The sequence below is a fragment of the Homarus americanus genome, unplaced genomic scaffold (genome assembly GCF_018991925.1).
Source record: "Homarus americanus isolate GMGI-L3 unplaced genomic scaffold, GMGI_Hamer_2.0 scaffold53023, whole genome shotgun sequence".
Lineage (NCBI taxonomy): Eukaryota > Metazoa > Arthropoda > Malacostraca > Decapoda > Nephropidae > Homarus > Homarus americanus.
In genome coordinates, this window is record NW_024713681.1 from 911517 (window position 1) to 928694 (window position 17178).

General features: G+C 41.5%; 1 protein-coding gene across 1 annotated transcript in view; it reads left to right on the forward strand.

Moving 5' to 3' along the window:
• Positions 1–825: 825 nt before the first annotated feature.
• The window catches only part of LOC121874637, a gene marked incomplete at its 3' end in the record, with an annotated part of 148669 nt that continues 132316 nt past the window's right edge, over positions 826–17178 (forward strand). The window contains 1 exon segment of the mRNA XM_042378869.1: positions 826–1185.

Consider the following 17178-nt stretch of genomic DNA (forward strand, 5'->3'; position numbering starts at 1 on the left):
ACTTTAATTAACTTAAAGATATACTTGTAAATGAACAAAAAGTTAGCAGGGGGAAGAATACATTTTATAATATTTTAATATAAGCGAGTAAAAATTATTTACTGTAAAAAGTATAAAAAAAATGAGGGATATTATGAAGAGTAACCCTCACTATATTTCACCTGATGATTAAGCACCCAACCGCGAACCGGACCTGACCTGACCTGACCCGACCCGACCCTACCTGTCCTAGCCTAACAAAACCAAGCCAAACTTAACCAAACATAATCTAATCCCTCATGGTTGCATCAAGATGTTTAATCATCAGGTGAAATAAGCTAGGGGCTAATCTTACTAGGATTCAATATTAGTTCCAATAATTCAATAAGTATTTTAATTGTTATTTGTACTAATTATGATAAAAGTGGAGAATAGGGTTAATTATCTGTATTATGGACCATGGCAAGGCACGAATGACCATGACATGATACGAACGACCATGAAATTACACGAACGACCATGAGATGACACGAACGACCATGAGATGACACGAACGACCATGAAATGACACGAACGACCATGAAATGACACGAACGACCATGAATGACACGAACGACCATGAGAATGAGGGGAACGTGAAGAGGGTGACATGAGGGGAACGTGAAGGTGACATGAGGGGAAAATGAAGAGGGTGAGATGAGGGGAATGTGAAGAGGGTGACATGAGGGGGACTTGAGGGGCATTTTTCATTCCTCCACCATTGAGGGCCATATGAGAGGGGAGGTGAAGGTGAGCGAACAGCGGTGTGGAGGGAGACTGGAGCCTCAGACCTCAGTGTGCCGCGGGCAGCCATGACGAACGGTCACGTATCCCAGGCTCCCGGTGGGCCCTAGGTCGTGTGAGTGTGTGGATGTGTCGACTAACGCACGCGGACGCGTCACATACGAAGCATTGAAATCTAGAAATATTGTTTTCTGGTGGGAACTGAATTTCAGATATAATGACTTATTTACGGGAAAATGTACTATAATCCTGGAAGATTATTCTTGTAATAAAAAAAAATAATGTTTAAGTTGTCGATAAGTATTCAAATGCTTAGTAGTCAGTAATATACTGTATACATAACAGCAGATGGTGCGGGAAAATGATGTACATAAAACGATGAGTCGTCTGAGCGAGGAGTGTGTGTATCTTCTGACGCCTCAGGTATGGTCACTGTAGAGAAGAGTCCACTTTTACTCAACTTTATATATATATATATATATATATATATATATATATATATATATATATATATATATATATATATATATATATATATAGAACGTAATGTAACTAGTTAATAAGATTAATTTGTTGTTCTGAAGTACATGGTCAAATGTGGGAGAGGATTAATTCAGGGCAGGATACAAATGCACTACAGGAGGATTTAAATAAACTGCAGGAGTGGTCAGAAAAATGGCAAATGAAGTTCAACACCAGCAAGTGCAGCGTACTTAATATTGTTAGAACAAATACTGCCAATATATACAGCCTTAACAATATCAACCTAGAGAAGTCGACTTGTGAAAGAGACTTAGGGGTATTTGTAGGCCCGGACCTACGGCCTAGAAAGCAGTGCATTAATGTTCGAAAGAAGGCAAACAGAGTATTAGGTTTTATATCTAGAAGTGTAAGTAATAAGACTGCGGAGGTCATATTACAACTATATCTTGCGCTAGTCAGGCCGCACCTCGATTATGCTGCTCAGTTCTGGTGCCCTTATTATAGAATGGATATCAGTATAGGAGATGTAAACAGGGAACCTTAAGCCAAGTAAACAATGTGTTTTTGCTCGTAACAAGGCTAATAAAGTACTTGGGTTCATACAAAGGAGTGTTAGTTACAAGACTAGCGAGGTCATCCTAAAACTGTATCTTGCGCTTGTGAGACCACACCTGGATTACGCAGTTCAGTTCTGGTCACCGTATTACAGAATGGATATAGAATTCTTGGAAAGAATTCAGAGGAGAATGACAAGACTAATCCCGGGCATTAGGAACCTTGACTATAGAGACAGGTTAAAGCATCTTAATTTGCACTCCCTCGAGAGACGTAGAGCGAGGGGCGACCTGATAGAGGTGTATAAGTGGAAGTCAGGCCTAAACAAAGGGGACATTACAAAGGTACTCAAACTATCCAACCAGGAGCGAACTCGTAACAATGGTTTTAAATTTGACAAATTTAGATTTAGGCGTGAAGTAGGTAAACATTGGTTTGGAAACAGAGTAGTGGATGAATGGAACAAGTTACCAAATATCATCATTAACTCGAATACGCTGAATAGCTTCAAACATAGGTTGGATGCTTATATGAGCAATAGGGGGTTGGGTGTAAACGGGACTGCCCAGTATGGGCCAATAGGCTCGCTGCAGTTTCTTCCATTCTTATGTTCTTATGTTAATTCACTGGAGTCGGTGCAGCGAAGAATGACGAAAATGATTCCGGGACTTAGAAACCTTCCATATCAAGATATATTAAAGAAACTAAACTTGCATTCCCTAGAAAGACGAAGAGTGCGGGGAGATATGATAGAAGTATTTTAGTGGGTGAAAGAAATCAATAAAGGAGATATAAAGTTCTTGTAATATCCGAGCAGGATAGGACTCGGAACAACGGATTTAAGTTGGATAAGTTTAGGTTTAGGAGGGAGATAGGAAGGAACTGGTTCACAAATAGGGTGGTAGACGAGTGGAACAAGCTTAGCAACTTTGTAGTAAGTGCTGGAACGCTGGAAAGTTTTAAAAGGAGGCTAGATAGATTCATGGATGATAGAGAGTGGTTGTAACTCTAGACAGGAGCTGCCATGCATAGTCCAACCGGCCTATTGCAAACTCCTTATTTTCTTAGGTGCCATATTCTGTTCTAACTGATGCAGAGGAAATTGCTTCATATATTATCCTCGTTACACACCAGTTCACTGCAACAGGAAATCATAGTTATTCCTTCAACACGTTAACAGTTGTTATCGTTTATTGTCTTTATGTTTCCTTATATTAAACATTTTAAATAACTGTAATCCTTAAAAATCAAACTGATTTTTTTTAGTTTCCTTCTTAACAATTACAGGTAAAATTCATTAAAAAAAAACTCAATGTCCAACGTAGTTTACATCTGAACATCCCTACACACACAAAAAAGGAAAATTGACCATTCACAATTTCTTATATAAACAACGACTTGACAAATATTTTCGTACATTCGTCTGTCTTTTTATTTCTCTTCATCGCGTGTCTCCATCCTCGTAGTGAAGACAGTGTGAGAGATGTACAGTACAACATCCAATAGCCAAGACCACGGCCGGACGTATTAATCAAGCAATTCTCTATTCTGGCTTGGATATAAAGCAGTGGGCCAGAAGGCTAGGCATAACGTGGGATACTGTACGAGGCGCAGGCTTTACTCGGCCTGCACTAAATGGACGTTGTGGCCGCTAAAACAGACTCTTCCTGGACAACCCGGCCGATCAAGGTCAAACTGGTCGAGTAATGAACTTGAAGCGCAGGGAAGTTCTTAAGAAGGACAACGTGACAGGACGCTGCATCTCAGGGGACGCTTTAATACATACGTGAAACTGATGGTATTTGAGACTTATGGAATGGAAGAAAAAATCACTATTAGCATTCCGAATATTGTATGGCAGCATAAAGATGTCATATTCACTTCCGGTTTTTAGTTTTCTAACCAGTGAAGGCCTCTGTGTTACTCCGCCCACCACTTATAAAGGAATATTTACCCGTGTGGCGGCTTCTTACCTGATGTGAGAGTTCAGCAAGAGGAGAACACAGGAAATTACACTTATACTTGGTCAAGCTTTTTATACACTGAACAGAGCTGAACAAAGTAGAGCAATATTATAGTCTCGCTAACACCAAGACATTGTAGATTTTCTTGCTTTATAGACAAGTAACGAAGATGACACTGAAGAAAAAAATACGACACATTGTTGAAAAAACGTGACAATAAAATGCGTTGGTTATAACCCTTGTATGAAATGTGTTCGTCCTAATGGTCAGACGGACATACTAGCATACCCACGAGACCTCAAAAATACTTCAGTATATCACGGCGTTATACTTCATCATGCAACAAACCCAATTTCCTCATAACTCTACTCGGCATAGAAGTAAGTTACTCCTCCAAATGCACACTTCTCCATCCGTTAAGTGAATGTGTGACAATGTTTCTCTGTTGGTGGGAGAATAAGTGAATCAGTCAGTGAAAAAGTCATGTATAAGCATGGTGTGTGTGTGTGTGTGTGTGTGTGTGTGTGTGTGTGTGTGTGTGTGTGTGAAAGAGTGAGTGAGTGAAAGTCGAGTTTTAGTTTTAGGTGCAGATAAAATAAGATAAGTTTCAAAACAAGTGACGATTTTGAGACCAGATAAATGAAAGTGAAGAAAGAAATTGTAAACAAAGAAAAATTGGAAATAGACCATACTATTCATACAACTGTAATGCTTAAAAAAAACAACAACTCACGCACGGAATAAAAATCATCCAAGAGTCAAACAAAATACTAATACTACTAATAATAACATAGACAGGCACTCAGCGAGGCTCTTTGGTTTATTTAAAAACTGTAATGTTTTTGTTTTATTATTGTCTACACTTTTAGGGTTTCTTTTGGCAAAATATGAGGGAAATAGTTCCTTTAGAAAGACGCAAACAAAAGAAGAAAGTCAAAAGAGATAAGGACAAAGCGTTGAAGGCTTTCGCAGTATTTATTCGAAGAAGTTCAGAATAATAATAATAATAATAATAATAATAATAATAATAACCTGGGATACAAGATATGGGTATAAAAAAAGAAAATTAAGGATGACGTTATGGCATATTTCTCCATTTCTTTGTTTAATATTATACTAGTTTTATTGACTTTATTATTGATATTATTGTTATTATTATTATTGTTCCATCAAAGCATAATATTCACTCTTGGTAATTGCTACTAATGAGATTCCCAGGTCATTAGTGAGGGCGGAAGACAACAACACGGCCTTTTATATAATATTGTCTTAGGAAAACTTATCATAAATTTAAGGTTATTTTAACAGGTACCGGGACTAATGCTATTATTGCTGCTAGTACAATAACTGCTACTACTCCTATTACTACTACTACTACAGCTACATTTACTACTTTTTTTTGTTTGTTTTTTATTAGATGGCCTCCAGCCTCCCCCAATAGCCACACCTTCGCCACCATTTTATTACCTTAATGTTAAATATCCTCATACATAAGTAGCTATCCTAACAGTGTTTAGTTGAGCCGCAGGTCTATGCAACTGTTGTCGGCTTTGGGGCCGATACATTTACTACTACTACTACATTTACCACTACTACTACTCCTGTACTACAACAATTACTAAAATTTCTATTACTGCTCGAGCAGATGAAAAACACACGAAGGACTGGATAAAACGAACAGTGTAAGATAAACCGACCGATATAACAAAACAAATTAAACAGAAGTATACACAAAGATGCAATTTTTAGTTTAATGATAAACGTTCGTCAATACATACCAGGGATCGGATCTTAAACGTTCTTTCGGCAATTTATTTTTTCCGAAGTGAAGATATAAGAACTAAATAACTGTATTACTCTCGGTAAGCTGCGATGGAAATAGTATAACCTCTTCTAAAATGGAACTGAAATCGCACATATTCTTTACCGTAAAGGAGTGAATTATTACGGGAAAATAACTAGTGTGCAAATCATTGATAATTAATCCGGGTTTGGTTTCCGGATTCTTCAAGATTAGCAAGTTTATCGGGATATGGATAAAGTTCCTGTAGTCTCAGATTATTTTCAATGCCATTCTGACGGCCATTGATCGTATAGTAGACGCGTTCTTACACCAATAATCAAGACAGAATCACTAATGAACGAACAGACGAACGAACCAATGAGGAGTCGGGTTCACTGAGGTCTCCCAGTGGCGGGCTTCCCTCCCCATGCAGTCAACATCAGACTATAGTGCTTCTCGATCCAATGAACTCATTTTCCTCTCGTATGAAATATTTTTGTAAACCTGTTATCCATTATACACGTTTTGGAATGAAAATTACGGCATCTTTTCCGCAGTTATTCGCGGCAATTAATTAAGTAATTGCTGGTGTTTCAACAAGGAGGAGGATTATCATGAAGGGGTTAATCAGCATCCGAGACCAAAACACACATCTGTTTCATAACGTTTAGCGAAGATTTGTGCAACATTTGGTTTTGGGATAGGGAATGTTTATCAGCCGGTGTTGTTGTTTTGCGTTTGTCTGTGTTTATGTCCGTGTGTGTGTGTGTGTATGTAGCATCGGATCAGATGTGCATATCAAGCCTTTGGCAGGCACCGAAACCGCGTCTTCAGCTGTAGGGAGCTAAAATTATCTACAAAGCTTCACGTATATCGAGCAGTGGTCCTCCCCACCCTGCTATATGGCAGTGAGACATGAATCACATACAGGGGGCACCTCAAGGCACTTGAAAATTTTCACTAACGTAGTGTACGTTCCATCCTCCGAGTTTGTTGGGAAAACAAGAGAACAAATGCCAATATTCTTGCTGACACCAACTGTAGGAGCATCGAGGCTACCATTATCCATGAACATCTACGCTGGACTAGCCATGTTACCCGCATGGACGACAGTAGACTACCAAAGCAACCACTTTACAGTCACCTAACGAATAGTAAACGCAAAGCCGCCGGGCAATTGAAAAGGTAAAAGGATAGTCTTAAGACAAACCAGAAAAAAAGTGCCAAATCGAACCTCCTCACCTGGGAGACACTTACTCCACATCGTAACGCTTGGAGGATCACCACACGAGCTGTCAATACTTTCGAGTTAGTCCGACTGCAAACCGAGGCAGACAAGCGCCAACGCCGGAAAGACGCTGCCACCGCCCCTCTCGCACTAAAAGCAGCCCTCCACATGTGCAATGAATGTGGACGACCTGCGGGTCCCGTATCGGCCTCTTTAGTCACCTCAAAACTCACCAACAGAAGTGACACACTTAATAACTCATATCATTGTATCAAAGCTGGATGACCGTCATACTCGATTCTGAGTAACATCAAAGTAGTAGTAGTACTAGTGTGTGTGTGTGTGTGTGTGTGAAACTCCGTTTTTCATTGTATCTTTCCTCGCCTAACTACTTGTCCGTCTCCCTTTAATTTTCCACTTATCTGTAATTATCTGTACCAAGCCTTGTTTTCTTAGCCTCTCTCTCTCTCTCTCTCTCTCTCTCTCTCTCTCTCTCTCTCTCTCTCTCTCTCTGTGTATGTGTGATGTCAATTCCTCTCTACTTTTCTTGTCTTCCCCTGTCTCTCTCTTTCTCCCCATTCCTCTTATTTTCTCTCTATTTTTCCTGTCAGATGGATGAATGTGTCAGAAGGGTGTGTCAGAGGAAGGATCTATCACAACGGAAAATACAGTCACTCTGATCATTCTTCAAGTTCTTTTAACTGACGCGAATCTAGTCCCTGAATTCTCAACTGGGTGTAGTCGTTGGAACATATTCCCATTCGGTAAAAAGAAAAAAAGAAATCATATACCCAAATCTAAAGTCTATTGATGTGTGTTGACAGGTCTATACTGAATATATCAAATTACAGAAGAGAAAATAGCTAGTATACCAAGTGCAGTATCAGTACAGTATATACCGAACGTACTAAGGTAACAGAAATACACAAAACGTAAAAAATCGCGACAGAAATACACTAATATACCAAGCTGCAATATCTGTATGGAAAATACATATCATAACATGATAAAACATACCAAATATACCAAGTTAAGACTTTAGTATACAGAACAAACCGAGGAACTAATTAAACATACCAAATATACAAAGTTGCTACAAAACTTAGACGAAGCATTCTAAGTTCCACAAAAAATAGATAAAATATTCTAAGTTACAACAAAATAAAAGACAAATTAAAATTTGCATGGTAGTTTGGATGAGATAACAGCCTCATGCACACAGGTACTTGGACCATCACACGGTAATTAGTGCTCCTGATACGACAAGACTTAGATCAACAGGACCAAACGATAACGTTGATGATGCAAGCTCTTAGTTGGCGGTGGGGGAGGAGGAGCAAGAGAGGAGGGGTGGAGATAGAGGTAGGGTAAGGAAGGGGAGGAGAACGAGGTAGGGTAAGGGAGGGGAGGAGAACGAGGTAGGGGAAGGGAAGGGAGGGGAACGAGGTAGGAGGGAGTAAGAGGGGGAGGGGGGGGGGTAAGCAAGAGGGAAAGGAAAACAAGGTAGTGGATAATGGACTAAGGAGGCTGGGGTCAGGGAGGAGAGAAGAAAAGGTGGGGACGTGGACAAAGGAGAGTAGGTTGGGGAGAGAAGACGAGGTAGGGGAAAGGAATGGGGACGGGGGAGGACGAGGTTGGGAAGCAGACGAGGGAGGATGACTACTTGAAGGAGGAATTTAGAGAAAGGTAAAAGGTTGTCCCAGAGGTTTGACTACTCTTTATGGGCAGACAGACACAGCCTGCGGTATACAAGGAGTCAAAATAACAGGTACTGTACTACATTCACCTACAATTACAACTAGGTGGACTTGAGGTACCCTGAGTACGAATTTGTGACCTTTAGGACAGGAGGCGAAATTTATATCCACTCAGCCACCACATCCCGAATATGTGAAGAAGAGGGTTGGAAAGTATGAAGAGGGGTACAGGAAGAAAGAGTGGAAGTGGTGGACGGAGGGGGGAATGCGAGTTGGAAGAGCGGGGGATGGGGGCAAGTTTGAAAGCAGCTAAAAATATACATAATAATAGGAGGTGGAAGGGGAGGGGCGACGTTTTTTCTCTATCCGTTATTCAGTCAGACAGGGAAGGTATTCACATAGCTTATTGACGTAACTAAAAACATGTGGCGTGAGTAAGTGGATGATGAGACACGAGAGGGTGAGACTTGGGTGAGGGAAACTGTGAGGGAGGGGGAGGGGTGGAAGTGAGACTGTGAGGTGTGATGATGGAGATGGTAGGCCGACAGACGAGGCAGCTGACATTGATAAAGTGTGTGTGTATGGGGGGATTATGGCGGTAGAACCCAGATTCCCTAAAGTTCACAAAATGATATTTTCCCGTAACTTTGGGCTTAGTAAATCACATACAGCGACGGCAGCGACTCGGTGCTGATTCCACAACGTTTTTGTCGTGGCAGCGAGAGTTAGATACATTCTCACGTTCCTAACAAAGTGTGGGTTGACCATGGTGTGGTGGATGGTATTAAGACTGTCACCGTCGTCACTATACCTCTACCTACCACGACTGTTTAGTACACTTTCTACTGCGCGAAAAATTCTTCAGTAAATAAGGTAAAGATTTAGTACTGGAGTTGATTACTGACGAAAATTCAAGCTTTATTCAGAGGCACATAAACGTCCCCAATAAATAGTCTTCAGTCTGCCCTACAAGGAAACACAACGCAATGGATTTATGACAGTACTTCTCGTCTCTACTAGGAATCACAGATGGATTATAGCGTCATCAGTTACGATGTGTAGTCAATATGTTATTCAGGATTAAAGCAATACGCCAGTGTTATAATTTGCTGCACAAACTGTATTGTTGAATGCTTTGTTATTTGTTTCAGTTTATTTGATCGATGTGATACAATTTACTGTTTCAAAGGGAGTCCAAGTCGAGAGCTTGATTATTGCGAACCGGTGTATCAAAGTCGATGAGATAAACATATAGACATATGGCCTCAAATCCTGTGGCGGGAAATGAGACCTGGATTCATGACTGGGACCTCAAGTCAAAGATGGCATCCAAGTTCAGAAATCAATCCTCTCCTGGGTAATGCATGGCCTCTATTTCCGAAGATGTTAAAGGGCTCCTGCTGAGAAACCACCTGCCACATAAAACAACGATCACCGGTGACTATTATGCTGGCCCATGGAAACTGAGACGTCATCTGGGAGAAGAGGTTCAATCACCCTCCTGGCAGCCTAGAACTGGCCCCAGGCGTTTATTATCCATTTTGAAACCCAGAATCCCACCTCCGAGGACACCGCTTTTAAGATGATGAGATAAAGGAGGATACTGATGTTTGATTTGAGGAACAGTCGGAAGAATTATGTAAGATTGGCTTCGTAAGTTTGAAGGATAAATGGAGTAAGATTATTTAAGTCAAGGGAGTCTATGCTGGAATGGCAACAGTAGATCCTTTTCGGCAGTTTCGCACGTGAGACTCAAGATGTTAGAGCAGCCATCAATTTAATGCACGGCGGAAGGTGACCAGGTATAGAATATACACAAGTTTGATGGAGCCATAAATGGTTGTTTACCTGTAGCAGGTGGTGGCCTGAATCCGGCCCTCAAGATCTAATGAAAATTAAATAATTTACGAGTACAAGGTACTGTGCACCGACTATATAATAAGTCTTTGAAGACTAACAAAACATTTCTCGACTGTAGTCACGACTCATGGTCTTCATTTCAAAGACCTTGTCCATGGTAAATTCCGTAAAGAAAACACTACACGAATGATAGTGGGGATTCGGTCTAGCAGAAGTGTACACGAATTTTTTCTTCACAAGGAGGAAACACAAAGAGTGTGTTGCAGAACTTCACCAACTGTCTTTTTTATACTTCCTCCATAAAGTAAGAGGGGTATATAGGGCGACTTATTTCCGTTCATAATATAACTTTGTAAATATCTTGACTGGCTTCAACAGTCAGCAGGTTGAATCGGCCTTAACCAGAGTTTATAACAGAAAACGAACAGATTTCAAAATCTTGGAGACACTTTGTTGAATCGAACACAAATTTAAAAAAAATAGAGATGCTGGTTACGGTAATTGGTGCGGTTATCACTGTGGTGCCAATACATTTGATAAGCTGACCGAGGCAGACTTTCATTGTTTATCGTCAGGTAATATGTGTGACGTAAAAATGGCAGAGGGACAGATACCAGGCAATAAAGACATATTTCACGTTATCCTCGTAAGGTTTCTAGGCCCTGTTGGCAAGACAAGATATAATACACAGGGTTATATATTCTGCTTAATGGCTTTGAGTGTCCACACAGGAACCACTATCGCGTCCGCTTGACTGTGCGATTGATATGATCATCCCATGAATAAAATTCGAATGGCAAGACTAAGCCAGAGTGACCAGGCGGGAAGCTGAGTGACCAGTGTCTGCGGTGTTGCATGTTAGCCTTAGTAGCGATATCACTGAGCAATTCTCGAAAGGGTGAAGGCGCTTGAATAGGTCCGTGAAAAATAATATTAATTAGCCAGAAAATAGATTATTTAAAATCAACATGAAGAATTTTCGGGACGGAGACCTAAGAAGACTACCCTAAACCACTCAAATTCATATTGAAAGAAGAAAGATCTCCCCCTTAGATACTTAAGAGGATGAGGTTCATTAGAGGAAGCGAAGCCATATAAAAGGAGACTCAGGGCTCATCCAAAGGTAAATTTTGGTAAAGACTTTACCAATAGTGAGATCAATAACAAGTTACTAGAGTTCAGTGAAAGGTATACCTGTAGGTGAGGGGGGTATATATATATATATATATATATATATATATATATATATATATATATATATATATATATATATATATATATATATATATATATATATATATATATATATATATATATATATACCCTCTCTATTAGAGGAACATTAAATGTGGCAGACAGGGGAGAAATGAACTCCTATAGACAGCTGTCCTTATTTATATACATGGTCTAAAAGTGAAATGCAGTTATTTTTTCTTTTAAACCTTCCTTCTCTGGGACTGCAAATATATTCTGTATGAATCCATTGGCGTCTTCATATAAAGTTATAAGCAATATTATTTTCTATGTGTTCTGCTTATGAGAGGCAGGGTGAGGGAGCTAGGAGTCAGCGAAACTCACCCACTTGCGCGCGGGAAGACTTCCCCTTCCATCGACCTTGATAACAACTAATAAGTGTGAGGAGAAAAAGCGGTCCTCACTGACGACCTATTATCGTTTGTGATGACTGTTATAACCAACACTAATACACCAAACGGATAATACAAGAGACTGATAATAAATGGAAACATGGATGCGATTACTGCTAGGGAAAATAATCGTATATCAGTTTCTCAGACAAAATCTGTATCGCCCGAAAAGGAATTCAGGAAAAAAAAAAAACAATCTTGGGATGTACAGTACAATTCGGTTAAATTTAAAATCTTTCCTGTGTAGGTCATCATTGATCCTGTTTTAGTATTATGTTAAACTAAAGATCTTATGGAATTCACCTCTAGATATCCTATTCTCTAAGATATTTCACTGAGTGTTCTTTCTCTCTTCCGCCCAGGACTCAGCAGCATTTCAGATATAAAACCTTAAGTGTTCAGGCCGAGGAACGCACCCCACTCCTCTTACATCTTGAGCTTGATACCATCGTCTCTTCCTGAAATTGAGTTTAGATACAACCCATGACCGGGATGTCTGACGAGTGAAATATAATAACTGAAAAAAAAAGCATAGTGTTCAGGTACTTTGGTACTGGGTATCAAAGTACGCGTATATTTAAAAATGGAGTAACACTATTTGATACTCTAAGATGGTAAATGAAAGTAATGCAGGTAAGAGGTGTGTAGGGGCGGTTCATGAATTACGATAGTTACACACAGTACTGTAGGAGTGACACAACACACACAAAAAAATCCCAGTAAGGAAGTGCCTAACCACAACTCGTGAGGTCGGGCACTGTACACCGCCAAAACCACAACAACTCAACTCACAGCGAGTCACTGGACCAGATGATCATATAAAAAACCGCTGACACCACACCAAACACCCGAGGGAGCCAGCTTTAGTGTCTAGACTACACCATAATACTCCCAGAATGAGTTTTATGAGAGAGAGAGTTAGCCTAGACTACACCATAATACTCCCAGAATGAGTTTTTATGAGAGAGAGAGAGAGTTAGCTGTTGATAAATTACTGAGTGAGAGGATCGCCCCAACAACACCTCTCACCCATCCTCTGCACGACGACAGCTCTCACTTGGCACCAGCTCACCCTCCTTGGCAGTGCACGACAGCTCACACACGGCACCTCACCCCCAGCACGACAGCTCACTGGGCACCCTCCCGCCCCTCCTTGGTACACGACAGCTCACACGGCACCCTCCTCACTCTCCTTGGTACACGACAGCTCACTCGGCACCCTCCTCACCCTCCTTGGTACACGACAGCTCACACGGCACCCTCTCACCTCCTGGTACACACAGCTCACACGGCACCCTCTTCCACCCTCCTTGGTGCACGACAGCTCACTCTGGCACCCTCCTTGGTACACGACAGCTCACACGTGGCACCCTCCTCGCCCTCCTTGGTACACGATACAGCTCACACGGCACCTCCTCGCCCTCCTTGGTACACGACAGCTCACTCTGCACTCCTCCTCGCCTCTCCTTGGTGCACGAGACAGCTCACACGGCACCCTCCTCAGCACCCTCCTCCCTCCTTGGTACACGACAGCTCACACGGCACCCTCCTCGCCCTCCTTGGCACACGACAGCTCACACGGCACTCCTCCTCACCCTCCTTGCACACGACAGCTCACTCTGGCACCCTCCTCACCCCTCCTGGCACGACAAGCTCACTCGGCACCTCACCCTCCTCCTTGGTACAATGACAGCTCACACGGCACCCTCCTGCCCTCCTTGGTACACGACACAGTCACACGGCACCCCCTCCTCACCTCCTTGGTGCTAATGACAGCTCACACGGCACCTCTCCTTGGTGCACGACAGCTCACTCGGCACCCTCCTCACCCTTGGTGCACGACAGCTCCTCTGGCACCCTCCTCACCTCCTTTGGTGCACCTGGCACCCCTCCTCAATTCTCCTTCTTGCAGCAGTTCACTCCTGGCACCCTCCTCACCCTCCTTGGTACACGACAGCTCACACGGCACCTCCTCACCCTCCTTGGTGCACGAGCTCACTCTGGCACCCTCTCAATCTCCTTGGTGCACGACAGCTCACTCGGCACCCTCCTCACCCTCCTTGGTACACGACAGCTCACTCGGCACCCTCCTCGCCCTCCTTGGTACACGACAGCTCACACGGCACCCTCCTCACCCTCCTCGGTACACGACAGCTCACACGGCACTCTCATTACTCACCACACGGTACATACTTCAACCATCCTTTGGCTGGAGTTTGTGATGGTCTGCCCGTGACGCCTCCGTTCAGTCCTGGAAATTTAGTCCAAATTTTCGGAGAAATTTTCCAATTCCTCACGATATTCTGCCCTAAAGATCTTTATGCTTGTGGATAGGAATGTGGGGAAGGTCTCTTATTACGTCTGGAAGCACAGGTCTTGAATCAGATGCGGTGACTTCCTAAACATGTTAAGTTTAAGTTCGTAACACTAAAGACAAAAAAACCCACGTAAGCTAAAACAGCGTTCTCTCTCCTAGAAGCTTACTGTTTACTCGAAAGGCTAGGATCTCTCTCTCTCTCTCTCTCTCTCTAACTAGCTCACAGGTCACAAAAAAGACTCGGCTGTAGTAAGAATAATCCACAAAGATCCTGGAGGCTCAGAGTCTATGGATCAAGGAGCAACAAACAACAATACAAAATAAAAAGAACAAGATTATAAAGGCTTGACAAACATGGAACTTGGTAAACTATGACGTCACGAACCAACATATGTGTAATAATATTCTTCCCTTTTTTCCAGTAATTTTTGTCCCAGTTTCAGAAATACTTTATTGATGTTGACAGTATTGTACATTTTTGCTCACTAATATATTTGCCTTTGTGTTTCGGTATTCGCTTAATTAATTGTGTTTTGTTATATATTCGATTACTATTGTTTTTCATACAGTCGCAAACAAGTTTTAAATTCATTGGTTCTTCATAGATGCATTGAAAGGTAATTTTGTTCATTTTTCTGGGTATGCAGCCCGTCCTTCCCCTCCCCTCCCACACGCATACCTCGCCTCCTCACAGCCACCTGTATACACATGCAGCCTCCACACACACTCAGAACAATAGCTTACACACATATACATGTACACAGCCACACTAACCCATAAACAGCCACACTCATGCACACTCGTACACACACACTCGTACACACACTCATACACAGCCACACTCACGCACACTCGTACACAGCCACACTCACACACACACACTCGTACACAGCCACACTCACCCATAAACAGTCATACTCATGCACACTCGTACACAGCCACACTCGTACACAGCCACTCTCTCACACACTCGTACACAGCCACACTCACACACACTCGTACACAGCCACACTCACACACACACTCGTACACAGCCACACACACACACACTCGTACACAGCCACACACACACACACACCTTCCTAACTATAAAAAAAAATAATGCCACATTATGGTATGGCAAAATTTGATAACCTAATTTTTGTTACCCAATGAACACAATGGATCCTGAGAACTGAGCCAAAACTCATGACCCGTTTAACGGCGGCTGAGCTGAAAATAAATGTTGACATATTATTATATACTGTATGCAACTAATACGCACTGAATGTTTTTTAGGTTAATTATTTTAGTTCTGTTTGTCGTATTTCTTTAAGCTTAATAAGTTTATATACTAGCTGTGCATGCCGAGTAAAACATGAGCTTTAATTATTCAATGATATTTATGTTAGCTCTGTAATCCTAATAAAATATAGACATTTAGCTATTTATCTCTGTGACTGAGTTGTGCACACATCACGTATATACATCAACTCTAATTTCATCCCAGTTTGCTCGGTGTATTTTCCAGCCCCGCAAGTTTTAAAATAAAAGGCCAGTGATCACATAGGCATGTTCTATGTGATGGCCAATTAATTTCGTTTGGGTTTACTTTGCATGTTTTGGCGAGGCCATTAAAACAGATTTCACTTGTTATCGTTCTATTTTTGAGGAAATATATCTATCATGTTTTCCAATAACACCCACGGCAAATTTAACAAAACCTTTCTGGGGGTGGGGAAGAGGTGGGTGGGGGACGGAGGTGGGTGGGGTGGGTGGGGAAGAGAAGGTGGGTGGGGAAGAATGGGTTAGAAGGAGGTGGGTTGGGGGAGGGAGATGTAGATGTGGGGAAGAGGTGGATGGGAGGGGTTGAGAATCATTTGTTTGAACCCCATCAATACATATGAATATTGGCTACATAATAATGGTATTTTTGTTCGGGATATATTATGGTTGGATTATTACCGTACTCCTGCCCCTCCCCCCCACAAGAGAGAGAGAGAGAAAGAGAGAGAGAGAGAAGTGTGTTTGTGTGTGAGTGTGAGTAAATTACCGAGTCAGTGTAACGGTAAAATTATATAATAAACCAAATAAGACTAAAAAAAAAAAACAAGCACTGTAAACGACTTCGAAATTAACCAGAAGACTTTACTGAAACTAGTTATCTTATTCCAAGTTACGAGGAAAAATGCATGTAAGAAAGATTGAGAATTCGAGGCCTGAATGTAAGATCAAGGTTTTTTAGTGTGGGAGAATTTCTCACAATTTTGACAAATAAGATGAAATAAAAGATGAAAAACAGCTTTCTATTTTTCTTCCTGCCAGATTATTATGTATTTTGATAAACATCGCAGTGCATTATATTATGTGGAAGAAAAATTAAATAAGTCTTTCTTTCTGTTTACCTTTTTTTTTTTGCTATCTCTTCCAAAATCAAGATCTATGATGTATTTCCAGACGACAGAACATGGCAGAAGAAATATTGAGATCAGAGGAATATTTCCATATACATGCAACTGATAATTATCTTAATGATCTCAGAATTAAGTTTTCGACTGTTGCGTTTCTTTAGTGAACTTTTTTCAGTTTAGTTTAGCTTACAGTACATGTGGCAATATCTCGAGCCTCAAAAGCGTGAGTAAACAATCTCGGTACCATATACGGGTATAATTCCTCCTTACGAACACACACACACACACACACACTCCCAATACTATGAGACCCAGCAGGTGTTTCTGAATACACGAACGGCATTCAATTTCGGAAACAGATAATAGTACCCCCCCCCCCTTCCAAAAAATGGTGAATCGTGTCATAATGGAACTAAAGTGAGCGTTTTGGTGGCCACAAGATTTCGACTCCATCAACACCAGGAGATATAAGGCCTTCAGGACTGCGTGGGGG